At 35.5% G+C, this 15,277-nt stretch overlaps 1 protein-coding gene across 5 annotated transcripts in view; it reads left to right on the forward strand.

The window, feature by feature from the left end:
* Positions 1 to 15,277, forward strand: part of FBXL17 (F-box and leucine rich repeat protein 17) — a 539,741-nt gene that overhangs the window by 17,744 nt on the left and 506,720 nt on the right. The window lies entirely within an intron of this gene.

The following is a 15,277-nucleotide window of genomic DNA, read 5'->3' on the forward strand; positions in this document are numbered from 1 at the left end:
TTGGAAATGGCATTTAAGGTTTCTTGGCTCAGAGTAGATTATTTATTCAACAGATGAATATCCTTAAATTTAAACCTTATGTATGAATTAATCGAAAGCTTGGTATGAGAAGAAATTTGGGAAGACTATCCTAAATAGGGAGTACTGGGTGTGTCAGTACAACCTATGTATTAAGAATGTTACCACCTTATAAGGGAGGCTGTTTTGTTTGCAAAGGCATATTGTGCAAGAAGTCTTATTTGTTTTAATATTTTTCTTGATTCATTTCTGCTCTGTACAGGATTATTTACTGGAAAGCATTTCATGAAGTTCTTAAACATGTTAAATTAATCTTTTATGAAGAAATATATATTTTGTGTATATAGCATGATTTTATTTGATGGAAATTTCTCAGCAATTTATCTTTCACAATGAAACATTTTACAAAGGTGTATGTATTTATTAAGAACTGGATTAAATCTATTTCATATTTAATTCTGATATAACACAAATAGGTAGCAGTTTAGCAGACTTCTTAGGGTATACCTAGTAATTTTTGTGAAAAAGAATAAGATCGTAGTCATGGTTGAAGTAGAGAAGGAGCAACATTTAATATGCCAATCAAGTATTACGAATTTATCTTATATTTACAACTTTGAGAGTAATTATGTAAATCTTCCCTAGAATGTGAGGTATTTTAGAGCCTGTTACTTAGATGTTTCCTTCAGATATTTATGGTTTCTGAGTTATGAATTAGTTATATGTGAGGTAATATTCTGATAAAAGTAGCAAAACAATCAAATTTTTTTCCCCTTAGGTAGTTTTCTTCTTCAGTAATTACATAGGATCCCATTGCAGTGTAGGGAATATTTTCCTATACTTAAGACTGTTATAGCAGGGTATGTCTGATTTCATAATAGACTCTTTCCTCTGATGGAATAGTGTTATGGGTATAGTAGAAAGAGAATGGCTTTCATATATACATAAAATAGAAATGAAGTTTTATGAAACAATATATATCCTTATGTGCAGTGCACATTGGTATTATCTATTCTGTTCTGTACTGTTAAATGTTGGCCTTGACCCACTCACTAAATTAATTTTATGACCTAATGATACTTCATAAATTCGACTATGGATTTATATTATGGTTTTAGTAAACTGACAGTGTTATGTTAAAATGTACAATAGAGTTATGAAAGCCTAAGAGGGAACTAGCCATAATTGATGATTTGCCTGGGACTGTTATTTTTTCTTGAACTCATTAATTTAGCAATTGACTGAATTGTTGATTCTACAGATTAAGTTGTTGCAGGATTCTTTTTTTTCCCTCTTCTGTCAGTAAAAATTGAGAAATATTTTAGAATGATATATGTAAATTTTATTGATAATTTCTTTAGAATATATTTTCTTTATAACTGCCATAATTTTGATTGACTTTAGCAGATACCAAATATGTGTGCCTTTTGAATTCTGTCAGTTTGTTTACAAAAACAGTTGCTTAAAGTATTTCAATTTGGAGCTCTAATAGGTGTAGACTCTAATGTTTTAACTGTCGGATTCTGCGTAACAATATATCTTAAACATGGTGAAGCACCTAAAAAAATCAGGCTGGTTTTGGCTGAAAACCGTCCTCTTTGTGAAATACCACCCTGAAATATTTATATTTTTATTTTCATAATAGTCACTCAAAATAATTTTACCAGTGGAATGTGTTCCTATTGTATATATCTTTTAAAACTACAATCATGTATCTAGGGGAAAAATCTATTTAAGAATAAAGGGCTGTTTCAATTTTCCTAATATTTTATTATCACCTGGCACTTGCCAGCAAACAAATGATAATAGCAAAGTATTAAAATATATCTAAGAAATTGAATAAATTAAGTTACTATGTTATGTGACTCAATTATATGCAGTTTTGGCAGTTTAACACTCCACCTCATGGAGCGCAGTAGATATTTCTGTAAATAAGTCACTGTAGGCTTTTTTCAGATAAAATGGTACAAAAATAATAAATGTTACATTAGTAAATTTTGATCTGGCTATGCTATCAATTTTTAGGTCTTTAAAAATAACTACTTAGAGTACTATCAGCAAAATATTGGAGCAGGCAGCTCCAAAACCCTACCTCTCCACAAAAACATTGAAAAACAAGCCTAAACTATCAGATCCAACTTTGTCAGAACTCTGGAAACGTCAAAGGTTTATAGCAACCAAAGGAATGCTGAGACAAGAAAAAGGCAACTGAAAGGTGGAAAGAATGCTTTGTGGCTTTTTTACTTGCCTGTGCCTCACCCATTCCCCAGCTTGGCAACAGTCTTGAAGATAACAGTCTGAGTTCCCAGTGTGGGACCCAGATCCCTGGTTCTAGAGGGAGCAGAGCAGACCTTATTTGCAAATTATTCGTTTGTCTGATCAACCTACCTGAGAGCTATTTGAAGGGCTGATTCAGGTGCTTATATATCTATTTTACCTAATTTAGAACCCAGTCAGGGAGGAAAAGTAGTGGGCATTGATTGAACACTTTATAAGGCAAATGAAAAAAACTTGCGTTTGGGCAAGCTTCTTTGGGCAATAGATTATGGTGAGACATACAATTGACCTAGGAGAAAGAGCCTGGGAGAGAGTTTGTTTTTATTTTTGTTTTTGTTTTGAAATTAGGACAGTCAGCCTCAGTGTATAGAAGGGAATTTAGAAAGCCGCATGCATGCCCAGGGCAGGACACATGTTCAGGAAAGACCTAAGAAGACCGTAAACTTTATCACTGTGTGCTTGCTAGGTCCAGTACAAGCAGGAAGTAAAGGCCAAGGCAGAGTTGTGAATGGTATGGCTAAGTCTTAAAGAAATATCCCAGCACAGAGCCAGTCTGCAAAGACTTGGATAAGTGCTTTTGTTTTTTGTTTTAGTTTTGTTTTTAAGCTTTGGCATCCAAGGAAATCTCTTTCAAAACACTGGTTGAACACAAGCTAAGCCTTGATTAATCAAAAACAGTGAAGCTGGGAGAATCTAATTTCCCAAGTTACCACATTATAATCTAATATTTTAATATTTAGTTTTCAACAACAAATTACAAGGCATTCAAAGAAAAAAGTATTGCCCATTAAAACAAAAAATAATAAATAGAACCCATTCTTGAGGAAGCCTGGACATTGGATTTACTAAAGATTTTACTAAAGATTTTAAATCCATTATCTGAAATATGCTGAAAGACATAAAGGAAACCATGGCCAAAGAAATGAAGGAAATCAGGAAAATAATGTATGAACAAATTGAGAATATCAATGAAGAGCTAGAAATTATGGAAAGAACCAAATAGAAATTCTGGAGCTGAGAAGTACAATAACTGAAATAAAAAATTTATCAGAGGGATTCAAGAGCGGAAGTGAGCAGGTGGAAGAAAGAAGATAGGACAATTGAATTTATCGAGTCTAAGAAAGAGAAAGAAAAAAGAGTGAAGAAAAGTAAGTAGAGCCTAAGAGATGGGTGGGACATCCATCAAGCAGAAAAACATTCACATTTTGGTAATTCCAGAAGGAAAGGAGAAATAAAAGGGGCAGGAAGAATATTTGCAGAAATAATGGCCCAAACTTCCGAAATGTGGTGGAAGATACGCATCTATAGCTCCAAGAAACTCAACAAATTCAGGGAGGATAATGTCAAAGAGATACACACTGAGACACATTATAGTATAATTGTCAGAAGTCAAAGACAGAACCTTGAAAGCAGCAAAAGATAAGTGACTCATCACATACAAGCACTCCTCAATAAGATTTACAACTGTTTTATCATCAGAAACTATGGAAACCAGAAAGCTGTGGGCTAACAATATTTAAAGTGTTGAAAGAAGAAAAGTCAAGCAAGAATTCTATATTTGTCAAAACTGTTAAAGAATAGGGGGGCACTCAAGGGGACATTAAGATATTTCCAGATAAGCAAAAGCTAAAGGAGTTTGTTACTAATAGATCTGCCCTACAAGAAATGCTAACAGAAGTCCTCCAGGCTGAAATAAGATGCTAGACGGCAATTGAAAGCCATATGAAGAATAAAGAAAACTGATAAAAGTAACTACATAGAGGTTGAAAGGATGGAAAAAGATATTCGACACCAGAAGAGAGCTAGAATAGCTGTTTTATTATCCAAAAAACCCAGATTTTAAGTCCAAAAGGGATCCAAGAGACAGAATTATTGTATATTGGTAAATATAAAATATTAATCTTTCAGGAAGATATAGCAATTATAACCATATATGTACCTAACAACAGAATCCCTAAAATATATATAGCAAAAATTGAAAGACTTGGAGAGAGGAATAGACAGTTGTACATTAATCATTTGAGACTTAAGTAATTCACTTTCAATAATGAATAGCACAACCAGGAAGAAGATTAACAAAGAAGTAGAGGATGAACAGTACCATGAACCCATTGCACCTAGCAGATATGTACAGTGCACTCAACAACAAAAGAATACACATTCTTCTCAAGTGCACATGAAACAGTCTCATAAATGGACCATATGTTTGATCACAAAACAAGTTTTATACATTTAAAAAAGATTGAAATCATACAGTGTGTCTTCCCTAACCATAATGGAATGAATCTGGAAATCAATAATAGAAGGAAAATTGGAAAATACAAAGATACGTAGAAATTAAATAACAGAGTCTTGTACAACCAATGGATTGTAGAAGGAATTACAAGGGAAATTAGAAAATATCTTGAGATGAGTAAAAATGAAAACACAGCATTCCAAAACTCAAGGGATGTAGCAAAAGCAGTGCTCAGAGGGCAGTTTATAGCTGTAAAAGCTTACATTAAAAAAGAAGATCTGAAAGCAGTAATCAAAGCGTACACCTTGAGAAAGAAGAGCAGACTAAACCCAAAGTTCGTGGAGGGAAGGAGATAATGATCAGAGCAGAGATAAACATGATAGAGGACAGGAAAGCTATGGAAAAAAATTATTGAAAACCAAACTAGGTTCTTTGAAAAGATTTTAAAAAACCCTGACAAACCTTTAACTAGATTGACTAAGAAAAAAAGACTCAAATTATTAAATCATAAATGAAACAGTAGACATTACTACTGACTTTATATAAATAAAAAAGATTGTCTGAGAAAACCATGAATAACTGCATACCAACAAATTGGATAGCCTAGAAGAAATGGAAAAATTTCTAGAAATACAGAAACCAGAAAAACTGACCCAAGAAGTAGAAATTCTGAGTTCCAGCTACTCAGGAGCCTGAGGCAGGAGGATTGCTTGAGCCCAGGAGGTTGAGGCTATATTCACTGCACTCCAGCTAGGGCAATATAGCAAGACCCCATCTCTTAACAAAAAAAGAAAAACGTAGAAAATCGGAATATATTTATAATAAATAAGGAGATTGAATCAGTTAAAAAAATTTCCAATGAAGAAAGACTAAGGACCATAGCTTTACTGATGAATGTTTTCAAATATTTAAAGAAGAATTAACACCAGTCCTTCTCAAACTCTTTCAAAAAAATTGAAGAGGAGGCAGCACTTCCTAACTTATTCTGTGGGGCTAGCATTAGCCAGCCCAAGACCCTACAAAAATGAAACTACAAAACAAACAAAAAACAGCTACAGACAAGTATCTTTAACGAGTATGTAAAAATCTTCAAAATGCTAGCAAACTGAATTCAGCACCAGATTAAAAGGATTCTACACCGTAACCTACTATGATTTATCCAAAGAGTACAAGGGTGGCTCAACATACAAATATCAGTCAATGTAATATACCACATGAAGACAGTGAAAGGAAAAAAATCATCTTAATTGGTGTGCAAAAGCATTTGGTGAAATAAGCAGCCTTTCTTGTAAAAACAAAACAAAACAAAACAAAACAAAAACCTATCAAACTAGGAATAGAGTGATGCTTCCTTATCGTAATAAAAACCACATGTGACAAACCCACAGCTGACATATTCAGTGATAAAAGGTGGAAAACTTTTTCCTTAAGATTAAGAATAATACAAGAATGCCTGCTTTTGGCAATCCTTTTTACATTGTGCTGAAAGTTCTAAGGAGCAATTTGGCAAGAAAAAGAAATAAAATGCTTCCAAATTGGAAAGGAAGAAGTAAAACTATTTGTATTCGAAGATGACATTTTATGAATAGAAAACCCTAGAGAAACCATAAAAAACCCATTTGGACTAGTAAGTGATTTCAGCAGAGTGGCAGGATACAAAATCAAAATACCAAAAAATCGGTTGTATTTCTACACACCCCAAAAGAAATAGAATCCAAACGATTTCATTTACAACAGCATCCAAAACTATAACTATCCCTTTAAACACTGCTTTTGCTGTATCTCATGAATTTTGATGTGTTTCATTTTTATTTTCATTTAGTTCAAAATATTTTAAAATTTCTTCTGAAGTTTCTTCTTTTACCCATGTGTTATTAAGAAACGTGTCATTCGTGTACACCTGTGTAACAAACCTGCACGTTGTACACATGTACCCTAGAACTTAAAGTATACTTTAAAAAAAAAAGTGTTATTTAAATCTCTTAAGTTTTTTGGGGTGTTTTTGTCATTTTCCTGTAATTGATTTTTATTTTATTTCTATTGTAGTCTGAGAGCAGACATTGTATAATTTTTATTCTTTTAAATTTGTGAATGTGTGTTTTATGGCCTGGAATGTGGTCTGTCTTGGTGAATATTCCATGTGAGTTAGAGAAGAATGTCTATTCTACTACTGGATGAAGTGGTCTCTAGATGTCCATTATATCCAGTCAATTAATGGTTTTATTGAGTTGAACTATGCCTTTACTAATTTTCTGCCTGCTGAATCTTTCCATTTCAGATAGAAGGATATTAAGGTCTCTAATAGTGAAGTTATCCATTTTTCCTTGTAGTTCTAACAGTTTTTGCTTCACATATTCTGACACTCTTTTGTGAGATGAATACATGTTAAGGATTATTATATCTTCCTGGAGTATTGTCCCTTTTGTCATTATGTATGTCCCTCTTTATCCCTGATAACTTTTCTTCTTCTGAAGTCTGCTCTGTCTGAAGTTGTTATAGCTGTTCCCAGTTTTATTTTAGTTAATTGTAATTCTTCTTAAGCATTTCTGAAGGATTGCTTTTAAGTACTTTTTCTCTCAATTTACAACTCTTAATTTACAGTTTTATTCACTGTTCAGATCACTTTTGAATTCATTGAAAGTTTGAGATTTTGTTTGCTGCCTAATTTTTGTGAATGCTCTTTTGACTTTTAAAAGCCTTTAAAAGAGGAGTTTTGGGTTCATCTCAGAGTTGAGAAATTTTGCATATTTCCTACGTACTCCTATTTCTCACATGCATAGCCCCTCCCATTATCAGTATCCCTCACCAGAGTGACACATTTATTGTAATCAATAAATCTTCATTGGTATATCTTTATTTCCAAAGTCCATAATTTATATTAGGGTTCACTCTTGGTATTGTACATTCTATGAGTTTGGACACATACATAATGACACGTATCTACCATTATAGATACAGTATAGAGTATTTTCACTGCTCTAAATATCCTCTGTGTTCTGCCTATTTATTCACTCCTCCCCTCTAACTCCTGGCAACCCCTGATGTTTTTATTGTTTTTTTAAAACTCTTCCATAATGTTTATGATTCCAGTTGGAATCCTATAGTATGTAACCCCTTTAGATTGGATTCCTTCACTTAGTAGTATGCAGTTAAGGTTCTTCCATGTCTTTTCATAGCTCATTTATTTTTAGCAATGAATAATATCCTATTGCCTGTTATGTACCACAGTTTATCCATTCAAATACTGAAGGACATTTTGGGCATGTCCAAGTTCTGGTAATTATAAATAAAACTACTATAAACTTCTGTGTGTAGGTTTTTGCATGGGCATAATTTTTTCAACTTTTTTGGGTACAAACCAAGGTGCATGATTGCTGGATCATGTGGTAAGAGTCTTCATCTATGATAATGAATTCATCTATTTCTCCTTCTAGTTCTGTCATTTTTTACTTCACATATTCTGATGCTCTGTTCTTAGGTACATATGTCTTAAAGATTTCTAGGTTTTTTTGGAGTGTTGACTCCTTTATCATTAAGTCATGTCCCCCTTTATTGCTGATAACATTCTTTGCTTTGAAAGCCTGCTCTGTCTGAAATTAATATAGCTACTTCTGCTTTCTTTTGATTAGTATTAATATGGCATATCTTTCTTCATCCATTTACTTTTAATTTATGTATCTCTGTCTATTAAAAGTAGATTTCTTGTAGACAACATAGAGTTGGGTCTTGCTTTTTGATCCATTTTGACAATCTGTCTTTTAGTTAGTGTTTTTAGACCACTGATGTTTAAAGAGATTATTTCTGTAGTTGGATTAATATCTACCATATCTGTTAATGTTTACTATTTGCTGCCCTAGTTCTTTGCTACTATTTTTGTCTTCCATACTTTTTCTGCCTTTTGTGGTTGTAATTGAGCATTTTAATGATTCAGTTTTCTCTCTTTCTTAGCAGTCAATCGTAGTTGGTTTTTTTCTTTTACTGTTTAAAGTGGTTATCCTGGAATTCACAATATACATTTATAACCAACTCCATTTTCAAATAACTTTGTACTGCATCACAGGCAGTGAAAATATCTTATAATAACAAAATATTTTAAAGTGTTCTGACTGGGTGTGGTCTCTCATGTCTGAAATTCCAGCACTTTGGGAGGCTGAGGCAGGTGGCTTACCTGAGGTCAGGAGTTCGAGACCAGCCTGGCCAACATGGCAAAACCCCGTCTCTACTAAAAATACAAAATTAAAATACAAAAATTAGCCAGGTGTGGTAGTACACGGCTGTAATTCCAGCTATTCAGGAGGCTGAGGCACAAGAATTGCTTGAACCCGGGAGGCAGAGGTTGCAGTGAGCCAAGATCACACCACTGCACTCCAGACTAGGGGCAGAGTGAGACTGTCTCAAAAATAAATGAATAAATAAAGTTTTTCATCCCTTATATTATTGATACTATTTATTTCACATATATAAGCGTATATGTGTGTATATGATGAACTACATCATTATTATTTTGAGCAAATTGTTATCTGCTAGCTTAGTTAAGAATAAGGAAAATAAATGTTTTTATTTACCTTCATTATTCTTTCTCTGATTCATTCTTTCCTTGTATTGATCCAAGTTTTTGACCTGTGTCATTTTCCTTGTTTCTGAAAAACTTCTTTTATCGTTTCTTGCAAGGCAAGTCTAGTGGCAACAAATTCCCTCATTTTTTGTTTGAGAAAGTCTTTATTTCTCCTTCACTTTTGAAAGATAATTTCACAGGCTATAGAATTCTAGGTTTTTGGGGTGTTTTTCACTTGAAACTTTAAATATTTCACTCTACTTTCTTCTTGATTGCATGGTTTCTAAGGAAAAGTTAGACAGAATTTTTATTTTTGCCCCTCTGTAGGTAAGGTGTTTTTATCCTGTAGCTTCTTTCTAGATTTCTTACTTCTTTTTTTCTTTTTTTTTTTTTTAACCTTTGATTTCTTGTAGTTTGAAAATGATATGCCTAGGTGTAGTTTTTTCTTTGTTTGTTTGTTTGCAGTTTTCCTTCATGGTATTCTCTGAACTTCTTGGGTCTGTAGTTTGGTATCTGATCTTAATTTAGGTAAATTATTAGTCACCAGTGCTTCAAATGTTTCTCTGTTCCTGTCTGTCTCTCTTTTCTTGGTATTCACTTTTCACTTATACCTTTTGTAGTTGTCGTGTGGTTCTTAGATATTCTGTTCATTTTTATTCAGTCTTTTTTCTCCTGATTTTCAGTTTTGGAACTTTCTATTATATTCTCAAACTCAAGCTTTTTCCTTAACCATGTCCCGTCTACTAATGTATCTTTTTATAGTGCCAATTGGTGCTTGCATGTTGCCTACTTTTCCCATTAAAGCTCTTAATATATTAATCATAGTTTTAAAAAATTTCTGGTCTGGTAATTCCAGCATTCCTGCTGTATCTGACTCTGGTTCTGATGCTTTTTTCAGCCTCCTGAAATTGTCTTTTCCTTGTTAGTATGCCTTTTAATTTTTCATTGAAAGGTGGACACGATGCACAGGTTGAATGTCCCTAATTCAAAACTCCAGGATCCAGTATGTTCCAAGGTTAGAAACTTCTTGAGTGCTGACATGATACTCGAAATACGCATTGGAACATTTCGGATTTTGGATTTTCAGATTAAGCATGCTCAACTGATAAAAGTAATGCAAATATTCAAAAATCTGAAAAAATTCCAAAAATTAAAACGCTTCTGGTCCCAAACATTTTGGGTAAGGGATACTCAACCTATACTGGGAAATGCAGCTTTCATAAATGGGCCTTTAGTAATGTAGTGGTTAGGTGTGGGGAGAGGAGAAATGATCTATAGTTTTAGGATTAGGTTTTAATATTTTGGCAAGTCTGTGCCACTGGGCTACTTTTACCAGTGTTTCTTTTTTTCCCCTTTCCCTTAGGTGGGCTAGGATGGCTAGAGCGGGCTGGAGTTTGGTATACCCCTTTCCTTACATGGAAGGCTAGAACTGGCTGGAGTTCAATATTTCCCTTCCCCTTGGAAGGTTAGGCTCTGACAAAACTCCCACAGGTTAGGCTCTGGTGAAATAGTTCCTTCTGAGGACAGGCCTTGTTAAGGATAATAGAATGCTCTGGCATATTTCAAAATGGTTGCTTTTCTCTTCTCATTGTTGTATGCATGAGGTGATTTCTCTCCAGTATTCTCCGTGAAGACCTGGTAGAGCTCCTGTAGCTAAAACTCACAAAAGCATGAGTGTTGTCTTATAACTAGGTCCCCCTGGAATTTTTAATTATCAGACTTATCCACGCTGTGCCTCCAGTATTTTGTCAAATACAGACTCTAGCCCTGGTTCCCGCTGAGGTTTCTGATAGTAGCTTCTCTTCTGGTGAGTTGTGCTTCTCTGCATCTGCCTGTCTCTGCAGTTTTGTAGCAGTGGTTTGGTCTGTGTCTTCATTTCTCTGATGGATCTAAAAAGAATTGTTAATTTTTCAGTGTGTTCAGCTTTTTATTTTTTAGAACAGAGTGGCAACTTCCAAGCTCCTTACATGCCAGACTGAAAACCAGAAATCTTTTCTTTTAAAGCAAGCATTACAGTTACTGAATGATCATCCTTACCTTGTTTGTGTTCAGTTTTATGCTTTATTATGTGGAAAGCCCAGGGTGTTTCTCAAATCCCTCTAACTTGGATGATCTAGAATAGGCCTTATTCTAGGGCATAGTTCTTGCTCCCAAGGTACCGTCTTTTTGGTGTCTCAGCTGGACGCCAGGGCACTTAACAGGATTTCTCCCTTTTGACAGGGTAGAGCTCCAGTATCTCTAGCACTGTCTTCCTGGATAGATAATTTTTTATTTAAAAGAATTGTATTCGTCCAGGCGCAGTGGCTCACGCCTGTAATCCCAGCATTTTGGGAGGCTGAGGCGGGCGGATCATGAGGTCAGGAGTTCGAGACCAGCCTGGCCAACATAGTGAAACTCCGTGTCTACTAAAAATACAAAAATTAGCCGGGAGTCGTGGCGGGTGCCTGTAGTCCCAGCTACTCGAGTGGCTGAGGCAGGAGAATCGCTTGAAACCAGAAGGCAGAGGTTGCAGTGAGCCCAGATCGCACCACTGCACTCCAGCCTGGGCGAAAGAGCGAAACTCCGTCTCAAAAAAAAAAAAAAAAAAAGAATTGTATTCTATTTCTATGGTTTTTAGATAGAGTACTAATTGTGCTAGATTTAAGGCATCCTAATGGTGATGCTTTTGTAGGGTTTGGTTGATGCCCTCTGAATGTTTTTCTGTGGGTCTTAGATGAATACAACATTGAGAAATTTTTAAAGACTATCAGCCAAATTGTAAATATATCAGTTATAATGATTGACTTTACAGTGCTTGGATAGTCTGGAACTTAGGACATTTGTGGATGGCGTAATGGTGAGTAGTGCAGGTAGGCACTGATTTAGGTCCAGTCTTGTCGGTTATATCCAGTGATGTCTAAAACAGAATATCAGTTTCTGCAGTGAGATTAAATAGCAGTTTCTGCAGTGAGATTAAGTGATGGTTTTACTCAGTAGTAGTAAATCATAATAGCTTCTCCTGTGAGGCACTGTTCCCCATATCTGACTTTACCTCACATGCTGGTAATTTCTGCATATGCCATCCACATGGTTCTCATCTTTGTGTGGTTATCCATGTGGCCTCTATGAAAAGTCGTTTCTTTATAGATAAAGCCACCAAAGCTACTTTTCTATGTCAAAACACCATGTAGTCAGTTTAAATTATTTTCCCAGCCTGCGGCGCTGTGATTTACATGTCTTAACCTGAGGTTCTACCAACTTGTCCACACACTTTGATGTCTAAGACTTTACCAAAAACCACACTTATGCCTTCTGTTGATATGTAGATTCTGTTCTTTTATTTCTCCGTTTTTCTAGCTCGTGTACTAACTGTTGAGGTCTCATGGGGCCTCCTATTCACTGCTCAGGATGTTATCAAATTGATAAGTATGACAAATAAATAGTGATGAAGGAGCAAGATGTCAGCTTTAGCACTCAGAAAATCTAAGGTGGAGAATGTTGCTTACAAACAGTGCTAAATGGGATTGTTAGCCTGACTCTGGAGTTGGCTAACTGACTAGTCATTGACTAGGCTGACCAGCAGAGTGGCCCCAAATAGAGAAGTAAAGATTGCTTGCTCCCTGTGTGCAGTTTATTCACAAGGGGAAGAAGTACACGTACGAGCTGAAAATACCCGGTTTATTAAATACAGAATAATCAGTGGAGAGACCGGGAATCAGACTAGTTGGGCTTCCTACAGAATGAGAAAACATTTTCCCCTGCCATGTCTGTTTGTATTTTTTAAAAAAACTCACTTTTGACTGTTTATTGCTGATTACTTGTATCAAAGATAAGGATTTAGCTCACTTATACTTCCTTCCCTGTGTCTTATCCTCTCATCCTTCCAACATAATTCTAATTTTTGTTAAATAAGTATTCAGTATTTACATTCTATAATTATGTACCTGTCTTTTTTCTCTAAAGCATTTTGTTTTCATTGGAATTAATAAACGTCTTTACCTAGTTTTTATACTCTTAACACTAATGAAGACCAAAGCTTTCCTCCAGTTGCATTAGTATGTCTATATGTGAATACTTAATTACATTTACTGCCCTACCGCAGATTTGCGTGGGAATAGTCTAGTCTGGACTTCTGGTATACAAGTATGATTGCATTAGTGGTCATCTTAGTATCTTACCACCATTACCCTTAAGATTTTCTTTCTCTTGCTGTTGGGTTAGATCTTCTGTTACCCAGATGTCATGTTTTCTTTCCCTTGGTGTATTCTGGTGTTTTATAGAGCACAGATTCCAATACCTTCCTGATAAAGTGTATATGGGGGGTAAATCTTTTGATAACTTGTATGTCTGAAGACATCTCTAATTCTGCTTTCACACTTAATTCATAGTCTGAATCCCGAGTACAGAATTCTAGGTTAGAAATAATTTATCTTCAGAATTTGATGGCATTGGACTGTTGCTTTTAGTTTTCTTAAGAAGTTTGATGCATTTTCATCCTAATCCTTTCTATGAGTTTTATCTCTCTAAGTCTGTAGAATCTCTTTAAACTCCTGTTTCTGAAACTTTATGATGATGTGCATTGCCATGTGTCTATTTTTGTCGTTTATGCTGGACACGTGGATAAGCCCTTTCAGTCTGGAAATTGATATCCTTTCATTCTGGAAAATGGGATAGAAATGTTTCTTTGAATTCCTCCATTTTCACTGTATAAACTTTCACAAATCCCCATATTTTCAGCGTTGTACTTGGGTTCTCAGCTATATGTGGTATACCCTGTCCAAAAACCCTATGTTTTCTCTCCCCAGAGAAATACATTTTTTTGCCATTGTGGAAAAAAGGGCAAGGTCAGGCTGTGCAGTAATGGGGAGGTGATCTGAGGATTTAACTACCTTTTTTTTTTTTTTTGAGACGGAGTCTTGCTCTGTAGCCCAGGCTGGAGTGCAGTGGCGCAATCTCGACTCACTGCAAGCTCCGCCTCCCGGGTTCACGCCATTCTCCTGCCTCAGCCTCTCCGAGTAGCTGGAACTACAGGTGCCCGCCACCACGCCCGGCTAATTTTTTGTATTTTTAGTAGAGACGGGCTTTCACTGTGGTCTCGATCTCCTGACCTCGTGATCCGCCCGCCTCGGCCTCCCAAAGTGCTGGGATTACAAGCGTGAGCCACTGCGGATTTAACTGCTTTTTAAACAGACTTTCAAGAATTCTAGTATTTTTAGCCCCAACCTCAGCCTTACTGCCAGACATATGTGAGCCTGTTGAGAGTTCTTTAGTAGACTTCTTTGCTTTTCCACTGTTGGCTTTGGATTTAGTTTCCTCAACATTTGTTATAGAAATATATATGCCTCTTTTAATGAATTCAATAAAAATCTGATATCTAATGAGCATGATGACTACTAATGAAAAATATTTCAAGGTATCTGCAACAGTGATACATGAAATAATCTTTTTTTTTTTTTTTTTTTAAGAACAAGACCCATTTCTCATTTATTGAGTGTTTTAGAGTCTCTGAAAAAGACATTTAGAAGCACCAGAGCCTGCTAATGTTGCCTGGGGTTTAGGATTTATGTATAACCAATGAGACAGAGCAAGAATTCCCTTTTGGGCAATACGGTCTACTCTGCCCTGTTTATAGAGTTGTTTTTTTTTTTTTATTATTATTATTTTTTTATTATACTTTAGGTTTTAGGGTACATGTGCACAATGTGCAGGTGACAAAAAACCAAACACCGCATGTTCTCACTCATAGGTGGGAATTGAACAATGAGAACTCATGGACACAGGAAGGGGAACATCACATTCCGGGTACTGTTGTGGGGTGGGGGGTGGGGGGGGGCGGGGACAGCATTAGGAGATATACCTAATGCTAAACGACGAGCTAATGGGTGCAGGAAATCAACATGGCACATGGATATATATGAAATAATCTTTGATTTCTATTGCTTGCAAAGTCTCAGGTATAGCTAAGCTACTGCGGTGTTTTTCATATAATAAGGAAAGGCTAAAGTTCATTTGGAGGATAACATAAAAAATGAACATGTACTTTTAAAAACATCTGCTTTCCTGGAACCCCTGAATTCTCTCCATGGGCGAGTTAGAACCCCTGAATTAACTGGATCTTAGTAGTATATGAGGCCAAAATCATGGTTTCTTGTATTTGCCCATTTAAAATGAGCTTCTTTATAGTGCGTAATCCTGATCAGCCTTTTCATTCA

This window comes from Hylobates moloch, unplaced genomic scaffold (assembly GCF_009828535.3).
Source record: "Hylobates moloch isolate HMO894 unplaced genomic scaffold, HMol_V3 SCAFFOLD_6, whole genome shotgun sequence".
NCBI classification, from domain to species: Eukaryota; Metazoa; Chordata; class Mammalia; order Primates; family Hylobatidae; genus Hylobates; species Hylobates moloch.